Source organism: Castor canadensis, chromosome 3 (assembly GCF_047511655.1).
Source record: "Castor canadensis chromosome 3, mCasCan1.hap1v2, whole genome shotgun sequence".
NCBI lineage: Eukaryota > Metazoa > Chordata > Mammalia > Rodentia > Castoridae > Castor > Castor canadensis.
The window spans coordinates 199,573,815-199,591,438 of record NC_133388.1 but is presented as its reverse complement, the minus strand read 5'-3'; the positions used below and the strand labels follow the sequence as shown (position 1 = coordinate 199,591,438).

At 46.7% G+C, this 17,624-nt stretch overlaps 1 protein-coding gene across 3 annotated transcripts in view; it reads left to right on the top strand.

The window, feature by feature from the left end:
- Positions 1 to 383: 383 nt before the first annotated feature.
- Arhgap39 (Rho GTPase activating protein 39) overlaps positions 384 to 17,624 on the top strand; it is a 105,833-nt gene continuing 88,592 nt past the window's right edge. For all 3 annotated transcript variants that reach the window (XM_074069475.1, XM_020171006.2, XM_074069473.1), the window contains exon 1: positions 384 to 511. The gene's annotated coding sequence lies outside the window, so the exon portion shown is untranslated. The remainder of the gene's footprint in view (positions 512 to 17,624) is intronic.

Sequence of the window (17,624 nt, the reverse complement as noted above, 5' to 3'; positions counted from 1 at the left end):
GCAGGTAAAATCACACCAAATCCACATTGGGACACGCCAGACGTTATCCGCGTGGCGCGTAGGGAAGTAGAAGGACACTAAAGCAGGTGGGGCAGGTGTGTGCAGCGGGGAGGGTGCGCACAGCAGGGCAGGTGCGCACAGCCTGGCAGATGCGGACAGCTAGGCAGGTGCACACTGAAAGGCAGGTGCGGGGGCGGGGCCTGAGGACGAGGCGGGGCCAACCCCCGGCTCCCGGCGTGCCGCGCGCTGGCGCCGGCGCACTGCGGCGCAGCAGGCGGCGCCCCCTGGCGGTCGCGGCTGCTCGGGGGCGGAGTCGGAGGCGGGGGGTTGCGCTTGGTGACGGGAGACGCGCGGCCGCGGCGCACTGGGCTGGCGGCGGCGGCGGCGGAGACCGCGGATCCCGGGCTGCAGCGGCGGCGGCGGTGGCGGCCGGGGAGCCGCGGGCAGCTGGGACACAGCGCGCGGGCCGGGATGCGGGGCTGTGGCGACGCGGCCCGCGCGCAGCCGGTCGGTGAGAGCGCGGGCGGTGGGCGGCGCGGGCCAGGAAGATGGCGGAGAGGCCGCGCTGCGGCCCCGCGGCCTGGCTCGGCCCCGGCGGAGGCCCCCGGCCCGGCCTCGCGAGGAATCCGGGTGTGGCGACCCGGGGGACGAGAGCGGCGGGGCGGGGGCCGCCGCAGCCGATGGGCTCGCGGGGCTTGTGAGGAGGGTGGGCGTGAGGGTACCCGGCCCGATGGTGGGCGTGTGAGGGTGCCGGGCCAAGAGTGGGCGTCAGGGCGCAGGGCTCGAATGTGATTGCGGATGGACGTGAGTGCATGTGTGCGTGCGAGAGTGCCCGACCCGAAGACAGGTGTGAGTACGTGTGCTCTTGCCTCAGGACAGATGTACGTGTGTGCCCGTCTAGAGGACAGGTGCAAGTGTGTCCTTTCTGCGTGTGGGACATCCTTCCATTCCCGTCGGGTGGGGACAGGTGGTGCCCGCCGGGCGGGGTTCGTGCGATGCGGTCCCGGGCCGGCTTTGTCCCCGGGGCGCAGGGAGTCGGTGGGCGTCTCCAGGTCGGGTCATGGCTGCCTGCGCGTGGCGCGTCGGGCTCCGCGACCCGGCCTCTGCGGCAGGCGCGGGCTGGCCCTTCCTGGGGCCCTCGGGACCTGGAACTCTCCTGGGGCCTCCCGGTGGCCCGCCTGGTGTGGGTGGGAGCCGACAGCGGGCAGGCTGTGCGTCCGGGCCAGGACGTCTTTATTTTAAACCGAACAGCCGGCTCCGGGCGCGGCAGCTGTGGGTGTGTTCCACGCTGCTTCTCACCGCAGCTGCTGTGGGCGCTGCGCAGCCTTCAGCGGCAAAAATGCGGCGAGGTCCCCTCCCCCTTCAGTGTTGCTCGGATTTGGCCAAGCCTCCAGTGACCTCTGCAGAAAAACCTACAGTTGCAAGGCTTCGGTTCCTCCCTTGGTGCAGACAATACGGATATTTGTCTTTGGGAGCCAGAGAGAGCAATTGAGCACTGCGTCCTGGGCGGCGTCTGTAAACAGCAGGTGGTTTCGTCCGCGGCTCCCCTTTACAATGAGCAAGGGGGAGGGGAATGAGAGTGAGGACAGGTGTGACCAGACAGCCAGGAGACCCATTCCCTAAGTCATACTGGGCGCCCATTCCCAGGCTCTGCGTGCTGGAAGGAATGGAGAGGCGCCTCCCTCTTAGCACTTGTTCTCGTCAGCTGTCTTGCGAAGAGGCTGGAGCAGAGTAGACCAGAGGGCAGGCTCTGGAGCCAGACTGACCGCCTTTGAGTCGTGACTCTTCCTTTACAGGCTTTGTGGTCTTTAGCAAGATCTCTGTGCCTTTGGTTCCTCGACTGTAAAATGGGTACACTAATATTATTGGCTCTAGAAGGTTGTTGTGAGGACTCGGTGAACTAAGACTTGTTAAACACCTTTTGCCTGGGACATTGTGAGTGTTTTGAAAAGTAAGGAACTGTTCTACTGCCAAGATTGGGGCCTGGCAGGGCTAGTTCTGGGTTGGATTGGGTGATGCAGGGTGCAGATGCTGGATCATGGGCCCTTCAGTTCCCTGCCGGTACTGCATTGCAGTGGTACATGAGCTTAGATTTGTGGCTCGTTTCTTTTTCTTCATCTTCTTTTTTAAAATGAAGTACTTTGAGAATTTTCTTTTACTTTATTACTATTTTACCAGTACTGGGGTTTGAACTCAGGGCCTCATGCTTGTTGGACACCGCTCTTGTTTCTTAGACAAGTAAGCTGAGGCTGCATTGGGAGAAGCAGGTCTTTATAAAGGTAAAAGAGAAACAAATCTCAAGTACTCAAGTACTTTAGTTTTTAAAAATATTTTTTGAAAGAAAGCAAACTAATTAACCACCCTAAAACATCACAGTTCTTATGTCCTTGGGATTGGTGTTTACAAATAAGATGTAATAAGATGTAAGCAGTCCTGAGTAGTGATCTCTTAGTCAAGCCTGCAAAACCGTGTTGTCATACTGCACATTTTATCTGTGTAAGAGGAAAGGTAACATATTAAACTTTGACAGTGAGGACATGTATACAGATAGTGAGAGCTTGGCATTACTAACAGTAATATTCTGCCTTACTAAACCTTTGGAAGAAGTTAAGACTTGCTTGAGAACAAAGTGGGAGAAACTTCACATGTTTCCCAAGGAGATGATTCTCCTCTGATCTGGTCTTCTCATCCCTCTTTATCTTAGATTTAGATAAAATCTAAATCTGTTAGTCTGTGTAACACAAAAATTAAGAACAACTATTTCATCTTAAGTAGGCATGGAAAGTGAGAATGTGTAATGTTTCAAAAAGTGATAAAGATAGTTCTTAAAATGCCCACACTGTCCTCTCTCTGCATGTGTGCTGGGTCAGAAGGCCCCAAATTTAATAACCCAGTGATTGCAGTTCCTTGTTAGCTTCTTCTTGGTTCCTTGGTGCTATTGAGAAGAATTCCATGAACTTTGTTCCTATATTCAGATAACCTAGTTTTAACCTCTTTGCTGCATCTTAAGCATTTCCTTTCACAGGAAGGAAAGGAAAGGACTTTATGGGTACCTCATAAGGACGCCACAAGGCTTCATTCAGCAAAGCAGACTGGGTGTGCAACCTGCTACTTGCAGAGCTGGACTGGGTTGGCTATCAGCCACTGGGTCTCTTTTCCCATTGCTGCCTTTTTTTGCCTCCCCAGGTAAAATCTTTACCAGGTAGTGGCTAACTTTGGGGCCACCTGTGGCTGCCATGCAATCAAGTCAGACCCAGACATTGTTATCTGTCCTTTATTTCTACCCTGCTGGGACATCACTCCTCACCTGGCCTGCATTGCTGCCCCATGACTGCTTTTGCCCATGCTCAGGGCCTCAGACCTGCTGTGACCAGTGGTTGCTGGGTGTGTCTTCCTGAATTTGAATGTGTCTGCTGCGCCTATCATTCTTTCAGCCCCTCAGGTATAACAGTGACATAAGTGAACTTTATTGCCATTCATCATGAGTTTTGGTGATGTGGAATTGCAGTCCTGCATTATCTTGCTGCTGAACTCATACTAGTCTGACACACTCTAGTGTGTTGCTAAGAAGAACTTAGCATCCTGTTTTGTTCTGCTTGGTAGAGTTTTTCTTGGTTCAGCATTTGGTATAGCTTTCTTTCTACTTTTCTCTTAAGTCTTTGGAATTCTGTATCAAAACCATAATAATCAGCATTAGAAATGTTTTTTAAATATTCTGTACAAGTATTTTCCATTCATACTGTACAAGTATTGTGCATTCATTACTTTTTTACTTAATTAATTTTTTTGGCAGTGGAGGGTTTAGACTCAGGGCATTGCATTTGCTAGGCGGGAGCTCTACCACCTGAGTGACGCCCCACTCTATTCATTTGTTTTTAAATTGAACAGCTGATCTGTGTTCAATTAGTTGTGCATATAATGTAATGTCACAGACCTTGGAGCTTGGAGAGGAAAAAGCCCACTAAAGGAGGAAAGCTAGGCTGGGGGCATGGCTCCAGTGGTAGAGAGCTTGCCTAGCAAGCTCCAGCCCTGAGTTCAAACCCCAGTACCACCTAAATAAATAAATAAACAAATACATGAATAAATAAGAAAGGGGTCTTTGTATGATGAAGCACCAAACCATTTCTCTAGACCAGGGATCAGTAAGTTGCCAACTACCAGCAGCAAGACCCCGGCTGTTTTGTCGATGAAGTTTTGTTGAAACATAGCCACACCTGTTGACTTTTGCATTGTCCTGGCTGTTTGGCAGAATTGAATAGTTGTGGCCTGCACAGTCTAAGCTCTTTAATCTGCCCATTTATAGAGTGGTGTGCTCTAGAAATTTGGAGGAGAAACAATGGCAGGGGCTATTGCAGTGAGGGAAGGTTTCAGAGAAGATGTGGTCCATGGGTTGAACTTGATTCAGCCAGATGTGAAAGGAGTGAGGACATCAAAGCACCACAAATAAAAGGTGTTTTAAGGTTGGGAGCAAAGCAAAAAGGTGAGTTATGTGTGATTTGTGGTGGTTTAAGGTTTGTATAAGGAGGACTGAGGGTGTGACTCAAGTGGTAGAGCACCTGCCAAGCAAATACAAGGCCCTGAGTTCAGATCACACAAAAAAAGTTTGCATAAGGAATTTGGGAATGAGGGTGGCAATGGGAATATCTTTGAATTCAGATTGAAGACTTTAGACTTTAATTTCCAGCTCACAGGGAGCCACTGCAGGTATGTTGGGCTATCAAGAGAGGAGGAGGTCTACATCAGGGTTTTTGGATAGAATTCTTTGGGGAGGTTGCAATAACACACAGCACATTTCTGTGACTTTAACAACAGGGGCTTATTTCCTGTTCACATTTCATTTGCTTGTCACCTTGTTTTCAGACCCAGGACAAGTGTTTATTTGGGACATGCTGTTTTTATTTCATGAGGGTAGCTTCAGTCCTGTGTCTCATTAGACTTCCTCTTGTTCTGACTTTCATGGGCCAGTGTAGGGCAGAATGTACAGCTTTCTTGGAGGGGTGAGTGCATGTTGGAGACAATACCATAACCCCCCAAAGTGAATGAGCTTGCTCCTTGCCATGTGGGTAACGTCACACAGTGGGAGGACGGTGTAGCTGGACCTGGGTGGCTTCCCCAAGCCTGGGACAGTGGAGCCAGTCTTACGTGGGAGCCCCTAGAATTCCTGGGTTCAGCACTTCCTTCTCTTTAGGCCTTGCCCTCTGGTACTCTGAGACTACCACTTGCTTAGTGCTGCTGGAACTCTGGAATCCTGGATCCCCCACCCTCAGCCTTGAGCCCCCATCTGCCCATACCACCACCTCCTTGTATCCACATAACTACTCAGATAATTTGTGCTGAACAATGGTCTCACTCTGGGATGGTTTTGACTTACCCTTGGACATTTGGCAATATCTGAAGACATTTTTGGTTGTCCCTACTGGGAGGGGGTAGTTAGGGACTTGTGGAGGCCAGGGATACTGATGAACAGCTGTTCCCCAGCCCTGTGCATCCAGACCCCCCAGGTCCCCAGTACCTCCTAAACTGCACTCCACATCCCTGAGTGTCCCCAATCTGCTGTGTCCTTAGTGACACAGCTATGTGGCCACTGGACCAACCTTGTCTGGCGTTTCATCCTCATGCGGTTGCTTTGGCTCAGACAAGAGTCCTTTTTTTTTTTTTCCTTTTTCTTTTATTATTCATATGTGCATACAAGGCTTAGGTCATTTCTCCCTCCTGCCCCCACCCCCTCCCTTACCACCCAGTCCACCCCCTCCCTCTCCCCGCCCAATACCCAGCAGAAACTATTTTGCCCTTATTTCTAATTTTGTTGTAGAGAGAGTGTAAGCAATAATAAGAAGGAACAAGGGTTTTTGCTGGTTGAGATAAGGATAGCTATACAGGGAGTTGACTCACATTGATTTCCTGTGCGTGGGTGTTACCTTCTAGGTTAATTCTTCTTGAACTAACCTTTTCTCTAGTACCTGTTCCCCTTTTCCTATTGGCCTCAGTTGCTTTAAAGGTATCTGCTTTAGTTTCTCTGTGTTAAGGGCAACGAATGCTAGCTAATTTTTTAGGTGTCTTACCTATCCTCACCCCTCCCTTGTGTGCTCTCGCTTTTATCATGTGCTCATAGTCCAATCCCCTTGTTGTGTTTGCCCTTGATCTAATGTCCACATATGAGGGAGAACATACGATTTTTGGTCTTTTGGGCCAGGCTAACCTCACTCAGAATGATGTTCTCCAATTCCATCCATTTACCAGCGAATGATAACATTTCGTTCTTCTTCATGGCTGCATAAAATTCCATTGTGTATAGATACCACATTTTCTTAATCCATTCGTCAGTGGTGGGGCATCTTGGCTGTTTCCATAACTTGGCTATTGTGAATAGTGCCGCAATAAACATGGGTGTGCAGGTGCCTCTGGAGTAACCTGTGTCACAGTCTTTTGGGTATATCCCCAAGAGTGGTATTGCTGGATCAAATGGTAGATCGATGTCCAGCTTTTTAAGTAGCCTCCAAATTTTTTTCCAGAGTGGTTGTACTAGTCTACATTCCCACCAGCAGTATAGGAAGGTTCCTTTTTCCCCGAATCCTCGCCAACACCTGTTGTTGGTGGTGTTGCTGATGATAGCTATTCTAACAGGGATGAGGTGGAATCTTAGCATGGTTTTACTTTGCATTTCCTTTATTGCTAGAGATGGTGAGCATTTTTTCATGTGTTTTCTGGCCATTTGAATTTCTTCTTTTGAGAAAGTTCTGTGTAGTTCACTTGCCCATTTCTTTATTGGTTCATTAGTTTTGGGAGAATTTAGTTTTTTAAGTTCCTTATATATTCTGGTTATCAGTCCTTTGTCTGATGTGTAGCTGGCAAATATTTTCTCCCACTCTGTGGGTGTTCTCTTCAGTTTAGAGACCATTTCTTTTGATGAACAGAAGCTTTTTAGCTTTATGAGGTCTCATTTATCTATGCTATCTCTTAGTTGCTGTGCTGCTGGGGTTTCGTTGAGAAAGTTCTTACCTATACCTACTAACTCCAGAGTATTTCCTACTGACAAGAGTCCTTCTTATCCCTCCTCATCTCGCCTCGCTCCTTCCTCCCTCCCACAGTGCTCTGGAATGCACTTTCCCTGCTGCCTGTATCTGCGCAACAGATGTATCTTGGTTTTTTTTTTGTTACTGTTTTTGGTGGTACTGAGGTTGAGCTGTGCCTCCGGTCCTTTTTACTCTGGTTGTTTTGGAGATAGGGTCTCACTTTTTGCCCAGGCTGTCCTGGACCACATCCTACTTTACATTTCCTGCTGTAGCTGGGATGACAGGTGTGTGCTACCATGCCCAGCTTTTTTCCATTGAGCTGGAGGGTCTTACAAACTTTTTTGCCTGGGCTGGCCTTGAACTCCAATCCTTCCAATCTCAGCCTTCCAAGCCAAGTAGCTAGGATTACTGGCATGAGCCACCATGCCCAGCTTTGCTTTGGTTATTTTTGAGATAGCGTCTTGCTTTATATCTGGACTGCAGTCCTTATGTTTATGTTTCCAGTGTAGATGGGATGATAGACTTGAACCTGTCCTCCACCTCCTGAGTAAGTAGGATTACGGGCTCACATGACCTTTAATGTCAAGCAAAGATGGGTGAGTTTGGACTGGGAGTTCCTACAAAGGGTGGGCAACAGGCTGTGGAAGTAACTGTCATTTGTTCCATGTTGGCAGGTTCCCACTAACTAGGGTTTATCTTATCTGTTGCTTTCCAAAGTATAAATTGTTTGATTCTCAGTAGATTCACTTTATTTTTGCTTCCTAAAGGTTTTTTTTAATTTATTTTTGAACAGATGATGTATTCACATAGTGAAAGTACACGGTGCTCAATGAATCCTCCCTCTTGTCTCTCCCCCAGAGCCTGGTTCCCTGGAGTCCAGGCTGGGAGCAGCTTCTGCTTCTAGAGATACTTTGTAACTGTGTGGGCACCATGTGTCTGTTCTTTTTTCCTATCCTTCCCTTTTAAAAATGTTTCTGACCCTTCCCCTTTTTCAACTGCGTTGAGAGGGCATTGCATCTCAGCACATTTTCCAATGCATTCTTTTTTTGTGGCCGCATGGTGTTCTACAGTATGCACTTGCTGTCATTTCTCTATCCAGCCCTGCAGGAATATTGTACTTTGTGCAGTTCCAAGAGAGACCAGACCGCACAGCATTTTGCAAGCATGCAAATGTGCCTGAAGATGCATCCCTAGGAACAGCACCTCTTTCTTCAGTCAGTTATTTCATTTTCGGCTTTTCTCTTGTCTCTTACTGTGTTTAATACTTCCTTTGGTCATTTATTTCTCTCAAGTGTCCTATCTTTTTATTTTTAAGTACTATAGTAAGTCAGAAAAATGAGTTTGTCCATTGGAAATTAATTCACTTTTTGTATGTTCTTATGGTTAAGGAAACACATGTCCACACGGAAACTTGTCTTTCAGTGTTCACAGCAACCATATTCACAGTAGCTGAAAAGTGGAACCATCCAAATGTCATCAAAGATGAATGGCTGAACAAAATGTGGTATATCCATAGACTAGGATATTATTTGGCAATTAAAAGAAGCAAGTTACTGATTTGTGCTACAACAAATGAACCTTGAAAATAATATACTGAGTGAGAGAAGCCAGACACATGTTGTATGATTATTTTTTATTTTTGGGTTTTTTTTTTTTTTGAGACATTGTCTTATTATGTAGCCCAGGGTAGTCTCAAACTCAGCATCCTTCTGCCTTAGCTTTCCAAGTGTCGGGATTACAGGTATGCACTACCATTTGAATCTTTGTATAAATTACATTTACATGAAATGCCCAGGATAGCCAAATCCTCGGAAAAAGTAGTTTAGGGTTGCCAAGAGCTGGGAAGAGGTGTGGGGTTTCTAGAATAATGAAAATATCCTGAAATTGACTATAGAACTGTGGAAAGAGTCATACGTATCTGTGAATGTACTAACAGTATACTAAATTGTACGTGTTAAATGGGCGACTTGTGTGGTATATAAATTGTATCTCAGCAGAGCTGTTAAAACGAATGAATAGAGTTCTTCAGAAGGGAACATTGCTGGTGGGAGTTAGAGGGCTTGATTCCACAAGGGCTTTGGTGTGGATGTAGCCCCAGGGATGAGGACATATGTTTGTCCCAGCAATCCGTCTGGTGTTGACTGCAGCACACACAATACAAGACTGGATGAGAAGCCTTGAGTTGCTCTTTGACTCAGCATTAACTAGCTGTGTCTTGGATCACAGATTTGTCACTTAGCCATCTGAGCCTCAGCTCTCAACTACAGATTAGGCTTCTGTCTACTGTTCAGGGTTGGGAGACTGAAGCATGACTGAGTTTCAGAGGAGGTGTATAAATTCCTGAGTGCTGTATGTACATAAGACTTAAAAACGTTAATTTGTGACACTACAAGACTGATGGGCCAAGAAGGCACTTTTTTTTGTCCCCTTGCAGACTGGTCCAAGACAGTAACAGCAGTGTGAACAGAAGTGAGATGTGGCATGACGCCTGTCATCCAGGTGCTGGCACAACTGTGAGCCTCATCTGGCCTGGGGCACTCAAGTGTTTGTCCTTTTCTGCCAGGCCTCTTTTGTTGTTGGCCATTTCTTTAAGGTACTGGAGGCCCCAGCACTAACTGACCTGGGCAGTGATTGAGTTTCACACAAATGTTTGCCCGAAGATACTGCTTGTGGTTTTCTATCACAGTCCCCTCCACCATTCCCTGGGAATCTGGTGGCCACCATGTTCTTCCCAGCAGTCAGGATTGTCCCGAAACCTACATAGAACAAGTTTTCCCAACTCACAGGTCTCGCGTTATTTATGCATCAGATTGCTATGCTGTGGATCCCAGAGACCCTCAGGTAGGATCCTCTCAAGGATGTGCAGGAACCACAGATGGCTTATAGGAAGAGCATGGGGCTTGTTGCCCAGGCCACCGGGGCCCAGGACAGACCTCACTCAGGCAGAGCCCTTCTTCATTGGCTTGGCAGGGTCTCAGTGCCTGGTTCTGTGTTTGGTAGACCCTCCTACTTTCACCTTACTTTCATCAATCCTGTCAACTGCTGAGTGCCAGCCACTTATCTGTCAGGTGCCCCTGAGATGAAGGAGTTAGGCCAGGCCTCTGTTGGGAGACCCGGGAGTATATTCTGCTCACATCTGTGATGGTAGTGCTGTCAGTATCCTGAAGTCCTAGGCAGGCCCATATTGTATAGACAGGTTTCTGGAGAAGAGATGTCTTACTTAGGAAGGAAGGCTATTGGCAGCCAAGCCTGGGCTGTTTACCAGGCTCAGGAAGAGTGTACCTCAAGTGCAAGGAAGGTGCCAGCAGGCTTGTGGGCAGCTGCTAGCAGCTTTTGTCACTGAAGTGTCCAACATAAGGAAGGGATGAGCAAGTACTCTGGTGGTCAGCAGGTGAGTTGTTTGCAACATACAGAACTGGGACTATCTCTGGAAGGGAGCCTGTCTCAGCTGGAGCCTTGCTGTAGGGTCAGGACGTGGTTAAGCAGAGCAAGGTATTTGGTTGCATTCTCCCCCAGCTTTAGCCATTCACTTTCTTTGTGGGAAACATTAGAACTTAGTGAAGTTACTCTCCTCCCCTGGTCAGTCTGATGTATTTTACATAATAAATCATTCACAAAATCTGGACTGGCTGCCTGCCGACAACTCTGCACAGCTGGCTGGGAAATGCTGTTAGTGCCCCCTTAGAGCCCAGTGAGGTGGCCCCCAACAGCTGTGGCCCTCACAGTGGTCAGAGGATGAGACACACATCACAGGTCACATTCCATGTTGTCTTCTGGACCTTGAAGAGAACCAGTGTTAAGGATTTACAAACTGATGTTACACCTGTTTGGTGTACAAAGGTCCCTGGCTGGTGTCTAGAGAAGCTCAGCTGCCAATTCTACTCATTTCCTACTGAGCATGACCACTTGTGGGTACTTGGGGTCTCTGGTTTGGAAGGAGGGAGCACTGCCAGATGACAATGTGAGAGTCAGTTTGTGGGTGCTGGCAATACTGAGTGAGGTCCTCACCTCTGAAGCTCAGTATCTAGTGCTGGGCACAGACATACACTGTACTGCAGCATGAGTTCAGAAGGACAGGAACAGGGCTGTGAGGAAAGATTTAGAGAACACAGGCAGATGAGGGGTCCACCCAGCTTTCTGGGAGTGAGACCAAATCTGGGACCTGCAGGAGGGAATGGGCATTTGGCTCAACTGGCAGCACTGGGGCAGCACCCAGGGAACCCAGGGAGGGCAGGAGATGGGGCAGGTGAGGCCAGCCAAACCACACTGAGGGCTGACCCACAACAGGGTGTTTGAAGCATTACCAGGACATTTTGTTATGTCAGGAGCAAGTATGGAGACTGCCAGGAAGCATAGAAACTGCTTTGGTGCAGGCGAGTGTGTGTTGGGGGTGGGGGGTGTAGGGCAGATCCTGGGGAGGGTCAAGGGAGACTGGGGAGGCTGGCACAGCCTCTGGTACTGGACCAGGTGCTGGTCTTGCTTTTGAGTGCAGCATATATCAGAATGCCATTCCTTATCACTGCCAAGTAGTACCCATAGTAGGGATAGGCAGCATGCTGTTTGTCGGTTGATCCACTGATGGACATTCAAGTCTCCTCCACTTGTTGGTGATTATGAAAATGCTACTACTTCTGTAGATGGTATATTATATATATGTATACTTCTGTATATTAAGTTTTTGTGCAGATACCTGTTTGCAGTTCTCTTGGGTGTATACCTTAAGTGGAATTGCTGTATGTTCTCACATATAATTTTGAGAAATTGCCAAACTTTTCTGAGCCAGCTGTCCCATCTTACATTGTTTTCACTATATAAAGGTTCCAGTTTTTCCACATCCTTGCCAATGCTTTTTACTGTCTTTGTGTGTGTGTGTGATTCTGGGGATTAAACCAGAGCCTCCTGTGTGCTAGGCAGTTGCTACCATTGAGCTACACTCCCAGTCCCATTGTTATATTTTCTGTGACAGCCATCTGGAGGGTGTGAAGTGGTGTCTCATTGTGGTTCTAATTTTCATTGCCCTGAGTGCTAAAGATGCTGTGCTGCTTGGCTGTGCCGGTCACCTTTGGAGAAATGTCTGTTCAGATGCTTTGCCCACTTTCCTAATCTTTTTCCTTTTTAAAATATTTATTTATTCATTTATTTATTTATTGGTGCTGGGGATTGAACCCAGGGCCTTGTGCTCTACCACTGAGCTATACTCCTAGCCTGCCCATTTTTCAATTGGTTATCTTTTTATTACTGAGATGTATGTTCTTTATATAAGATATAAAAGCCAAAAATAAAAGTCCTTGATCAAATCATGATTTACAAATGTATTTTTCACTTTTTTGATGATATCATTTAGAGTGCAAAAGTTTTTAATTTGATGAAGTCCAACTTACTTTTTCTTTAGTTGTTTGTACTTTGGTGCTGTAACTAAGAAATCATTGCCTAATCCAAGGTCATAAACATTTACTCAAGTAGTCATTTGCCAGTGGCTCATGCCTATAATCCTAAATGCTTGGGGGACTGAGATTGGGAGAATCACAGTTTGAGGCCAGGCCAGGCAAAGAGTTCATGAGACCAAAAATAACCAGAATCTCCAAAATTACTAGAGCAAAATGCAGTGAAGAAATGGCTCAAGTGGTAGAGCACCTGCTGTACAAGTATACAAAACCCTGAATTCAAACCCCAGTCCCACCAAAAAAAAAAAAAAAAAAAAAAAGATTTACTCATATGTTTTCTTTACTTACACTTTGTAAGCACACTTATATTTTTGCCTTTATACATTGCTTTATATATTGTTGACATTCACGTATTCAATCCATTCTTTCTATGTGGTGTGAAGTAGGGTCCACCTTGGTTCTTTTGCATGTGGCTATGATTGATCTGTCCCAGCACTATTTGTTGGAAAGATTATTCTTTCTTTCTCCCATTGAACTGGCATGGCACCTTTGTTGAAAATCACTTGACTGTAAATTTGAGGGTTCTTTTTTTTTTTTTTTTTTTGATGGTACTGCAGTTTGAACTCAGGGCTTCAAGTTTGCTAGACAGGTGCTCTATCACTTGAGCCACTCCACCAGCCTTTCTTTGTGTTGGGTATTTTTGAGATAGGGTCTCAAACTATTTGCCTGGACTTGCTTTGAACTGTGATCTTCCTGATCTCTGCCTCCCAAGTAGCTGAGGGTTTATTTTTTGACTCTTTTTTTTTTTTTCGGTATTGGGGCTTCAACTCAGGGCCTACACCTTGAGCCACTCCACCAGCCCTTTTTTGTGAAGGGTGGTTTTGAGATAGTGTGTCACAGAAATATTGGCCCCGGCTGACTTCAAACTGCGATCCTCCTGACCTCTGCTTCCTGAGTAGCTAGGAAAATAGGCGTGAGCCACCAGTGCCCGACTGTTTCTTGACTCTTGATTTTCTACCATTAGTCTGTATGTTTGTCCTCTTGACTCCCTACCATTAGTCTGTATGTCTGTCCTCATGCCATTGCTACATTGTTTTGATTGCTGTAGCTTTAGTGAGTTTCCAAGTCAAAAGTGCAAGTCATATGGGCTGGAAGTGTGGCTCAAGTGGTAGAGTGCCTGCTAAAGAAGCATAAGGCCCAGAGTTCAAATCCCAGTACTGCCAAAAAAAAGTGCAAATCAACAATGCTTTATAGTTTTCATGGGACAAGTCTTGCATTTTTGCTAAGTTTATTCCTAAATATTTTATCTCTTTTGATGTTATTGTGAATGGTTGTTCCTAACTTTATTTTTGGATTTTTCATTGTCAAAGAGTCTTTTTAAAGTTTTTTTTCTTTTTTTATTCTAAATGTTTGAATAAATGTCCAAAATTTTAAAGGGTAAAATTAAAGGGTACACAGTGAAAAGTCTTCCAGTCTCGCCCTCAGCTGTCCAGGTTTCCTCCCTGGGAGCAGCTAGCTGCCTTAGACTCTTGTTTATTCTAATAGGGATATTCAATGCCCATGTAAGCAAACATGTATGTGTGTTTTCTTCCAGTTTGATAGTTCTAAATGAGGAATAATTTTTTTTTTTGGCAGTGCTAGGGTATGAACTTAGGGCCTCATACTTGGTACACAGGCACTCTACCACTTGAGCCATTCCACCAGCAAATTTATTTTTTAAATTAAAAAAACAATTTACACTAAAAAATTTTAGTGCATGTATAAATAAAATGAGGAGTAAACAAATCTGATTTTTGTCTCATCCTCTACTTTGCCAGTTTTCAGGTATTCACTAGCTTTTTTTAACTCTTGAGATTTTTTTTAACAGTTTGTAGACATGATTCCTCTGGAGCACATAGCTGATGATTTTTTTTGTTGTTTTTTTTTTTTTTTTTTTTTTTTTTTTGGTGGTACTGGGGTTTTAACTCAGCCTCACATGCTAGGCTGCTGCTCTAACACTTGAACCACTCCACCAGCCCTTTTTTTTCTTTTCCTTCTTATTTTCAAGCTAGGGTATTGTGAACTGTTTGCCAAGCTGCGATCCTCCCAGTCTCCGTCTTCTGAGTAGCTGGGATTACAGCTAATGGTACCTGGCCTGAGCTGGTGTTTTCAGCTTATTTGATGATTTGAGCGTTGCCTTGTCAGAAGATGCAGATGCTGCCTGTTGTGGTGGTTTTGCAGTCTGGTGTGTAAGTTCCAGAGTCATTCTGGACACATCTGTGTCTCTGCCTGAGCAGTCTTTTTGGTGGGTGATACTGGTCTTGTGTGATAGATGAGGAAACGAGGCTGGAGAATGTGGGGGGGGTGGTGCAGCTCCATCACAGAACTTGTTCACAGAGCCTTGATCCAAGGCTAGATGTCCTGAGTCTTCACCACAATCACATTTTCTCACCTGTGCTGTCACTTCCCTCACCTCAGGGTATGAACACACAGTTTGTGTGTCCAGAAATTTTCCTACGTGCTAGGATATCAGTGAGGATGGCTAGCCAGTCCTTGCTCTCCAGCACTTGTATTGTTGCCATCCACAGGAGTGGGGTAGTGTCACTGCTCCGGATGTGGTGGAGAAGGGCTGGGGTCAGGTGGGCCTCATTCACAAAGAGCATGAATTTGACCAGCTGTGAGGCAGAGGAGTCCAGGCTGAGGTGATAGTGGTGTGAAGCCTGCTAGCTGGAGTTCTGCTGGGGTGCCAGGGGCCTATGGACTGGGGCACGGGCACATGGGCATGTAGGCAGCAACCCAGGGTGGGGGTCGGTTCACCAGTGGTAATAGTGGAAGTGATAGGATAATGGAATCTGAAGATCATTTTTTTCTTCATGCATTTTAGTCTTTATTGAAATTTTTGGACATATTTTGACCTTATCAGTAAGATTTCTATGGAATTACTGGAGGACTAACTTGGAGCAAGCTCAGGAGTTTGGTTTGGGTGTGTTGTGGTTGAGAGCTTCTGAGACATCACAGGGCGCCAGTGGAGTGTCAGCTGTGGAGTCATAGGTGGGTCTGGGGAAGTCCTGCAGGGGCGTGGGTTTGGGTGGAGAAGAGGGCTTAGGACCTAGTGGGGTCTCTTGCAGGTCTAGGACAGGGAAGGAGGCCATAGTGCTTGGTAGGCCAAGTGAGGAAGGTTAATCAGGAAGAAGGAAGCCATGGTGGTAGATAATTCTAGAAAAACAAACTTGAAGGTATAGTGCAGTCAGAGGAACAAATGTGCATTTGGAGTGGTTTAAGAGAATGCATGACAGAAGAAATTTAGAGGTGGTCAGTACTGACACTTCTGTGAAGAGTGTTTGCTGTGGAGGGACAATAAAAACTCAGAATATTTATTCATATATTTTTGAGATGTATAATGTGCTGATGGGACTAATCTTGAGAGAAGAAGTGGTAAAGTAGAAGAGAGCCTAGGTGGAGATGTTTGGGGCTGGTCCATACCATCTGTGGGGTTTCTCTTCCATTTCTTTTCTTAGGAAGGAAGCAGGTTCCCAGTCAGAATGAGAGTCTGGAAGGGGCTGCAGAAAGAGAAGGTATGAAATGGGCTAGGAAGGAATTCAGGCCCCAGGCATGCTGATGTGGGGCTTGGAATTGCTGGTGAGGTTGGCCAGCTACATTTTCCTCTGGGTGTATTTAGCTGCAGGTGTGGATAGAGAGCTCTAGGTTGGCCCCAAGTGCCTGTTTGCCATGTGAGTGCACAAGGAAATCCAGAACATCTTGGAGGATGATGAGCAAAGACATGGAGGCCAGGTGGCTGAAGAGAGGTCCACATTTGTGTTGGGCTGGCTGGAGGGTCATGGTGAGGAATCTGTGGAAAGGGTTAGATTTCATTCCCAGAGTTTTGGGAGCCTTGGATAGTGGATGTGGACCCCATCTGATCAACACTGTGAGAAGGAGTGCAAGTATGTGTGATGGGCCATGGGTCCATGAGTGAGTGATGGTGACAGGACCCCCACACTTGGTCTGTGTGGTAGTTTGGATGTTCAGTGTCCCCCAGAGGCCCACGCTAGAAAGGCTTTACCCTCAGGGTGGCACTGTTGGGAGGTAGGGGAACCTTTAGCAGGTAGGGCCTAATGAGAGAGGTCCTTAGGTCATTGAGGACATGTCCCTGAAGGGGATTGTGTAACCTTCGCCCATCCAGTCTTGCTCTTCTGGTTCTTGGCTCCTGGTGTGAGCAGTTTGTTCTGACACAGGCTCCTGCCTTGCCTTCAGCACGCCCATCAGAGGCCCAGAACAATGGGTCCACCTCATTTTAGACTGGAACCTCAGAACTGTGAGCTAAGTAAGTTTTTTTTTTAATAAGTTAATGATCCAGGTATTTTGTTATGGTGGTAGAAAGCTGACTAAATAGATGCATGTTCTGAAAGTGGTGTAGGAAGGGCTTCCTGCAGCCTTGTGGGGCTGTGATGCTAGCCTTCTGCAGGGCATGTTGTGGCTAGCTAGTATCATCCAGGGTCTCTGAGGAGGGGATCCTGTCTGCAAGGTGGTGCTGGCAAAAAGAATGGCGGAACTTTGACTTCTGGCTGTGTTGCACACCCTGGGCATCTTATCTGAGCATGGGCTGGGAACGGGCTTCTACACGGTTGTGTCTGAACACAAAGGTGGATTAGCTGAATGTGGAAACTGAACTGAGAGCCGTGTTCCACTCTGGAGCTGTGTCCGTATGATCTCTGTTTCACAGACAGGACAGCAGCATGTGGATGCCCGTGCTTGCACTGATGCAAGGGCAGAGGTTGGCAGAAGCTACCACAACATGAAGTGATAAAAGGAAAACTGAAAGAGGAAAGTGTATCCATTCAGGTCTAGTAGGGCCTGTTTTTTGTAAATTAAAAGAATAGTTCTTTTACATAAACTGATATATACATAGAATTTTTCTGCAAGGAAACATAAGACAATCAACAATGGTTTCTTTGTTGGAATTCTCATCCATGTATGACTTATCTGCTTTGTTCAATGATGGACTGTTTCCATTTCTTCTTTTTCCTTCTGAGTGAATAAAGCCTAAGAGATGTGTGAGTTATTCAGAATGGGCGTGGAGTGAGAAAGGGAAGAACTGCCACTTGGGAGCTGGTAAGAACAGCCTGAGGAAGGCCTGGGAGTGGCCTGTGGAAGGACAGACCAGAGATAACTGGGAAAGGATGCTAGGTTCGGAAGGTGAAAGGACCTGGGGCCACTAACTGTGGGTTACGAGCCTAGGTGCAGGGCA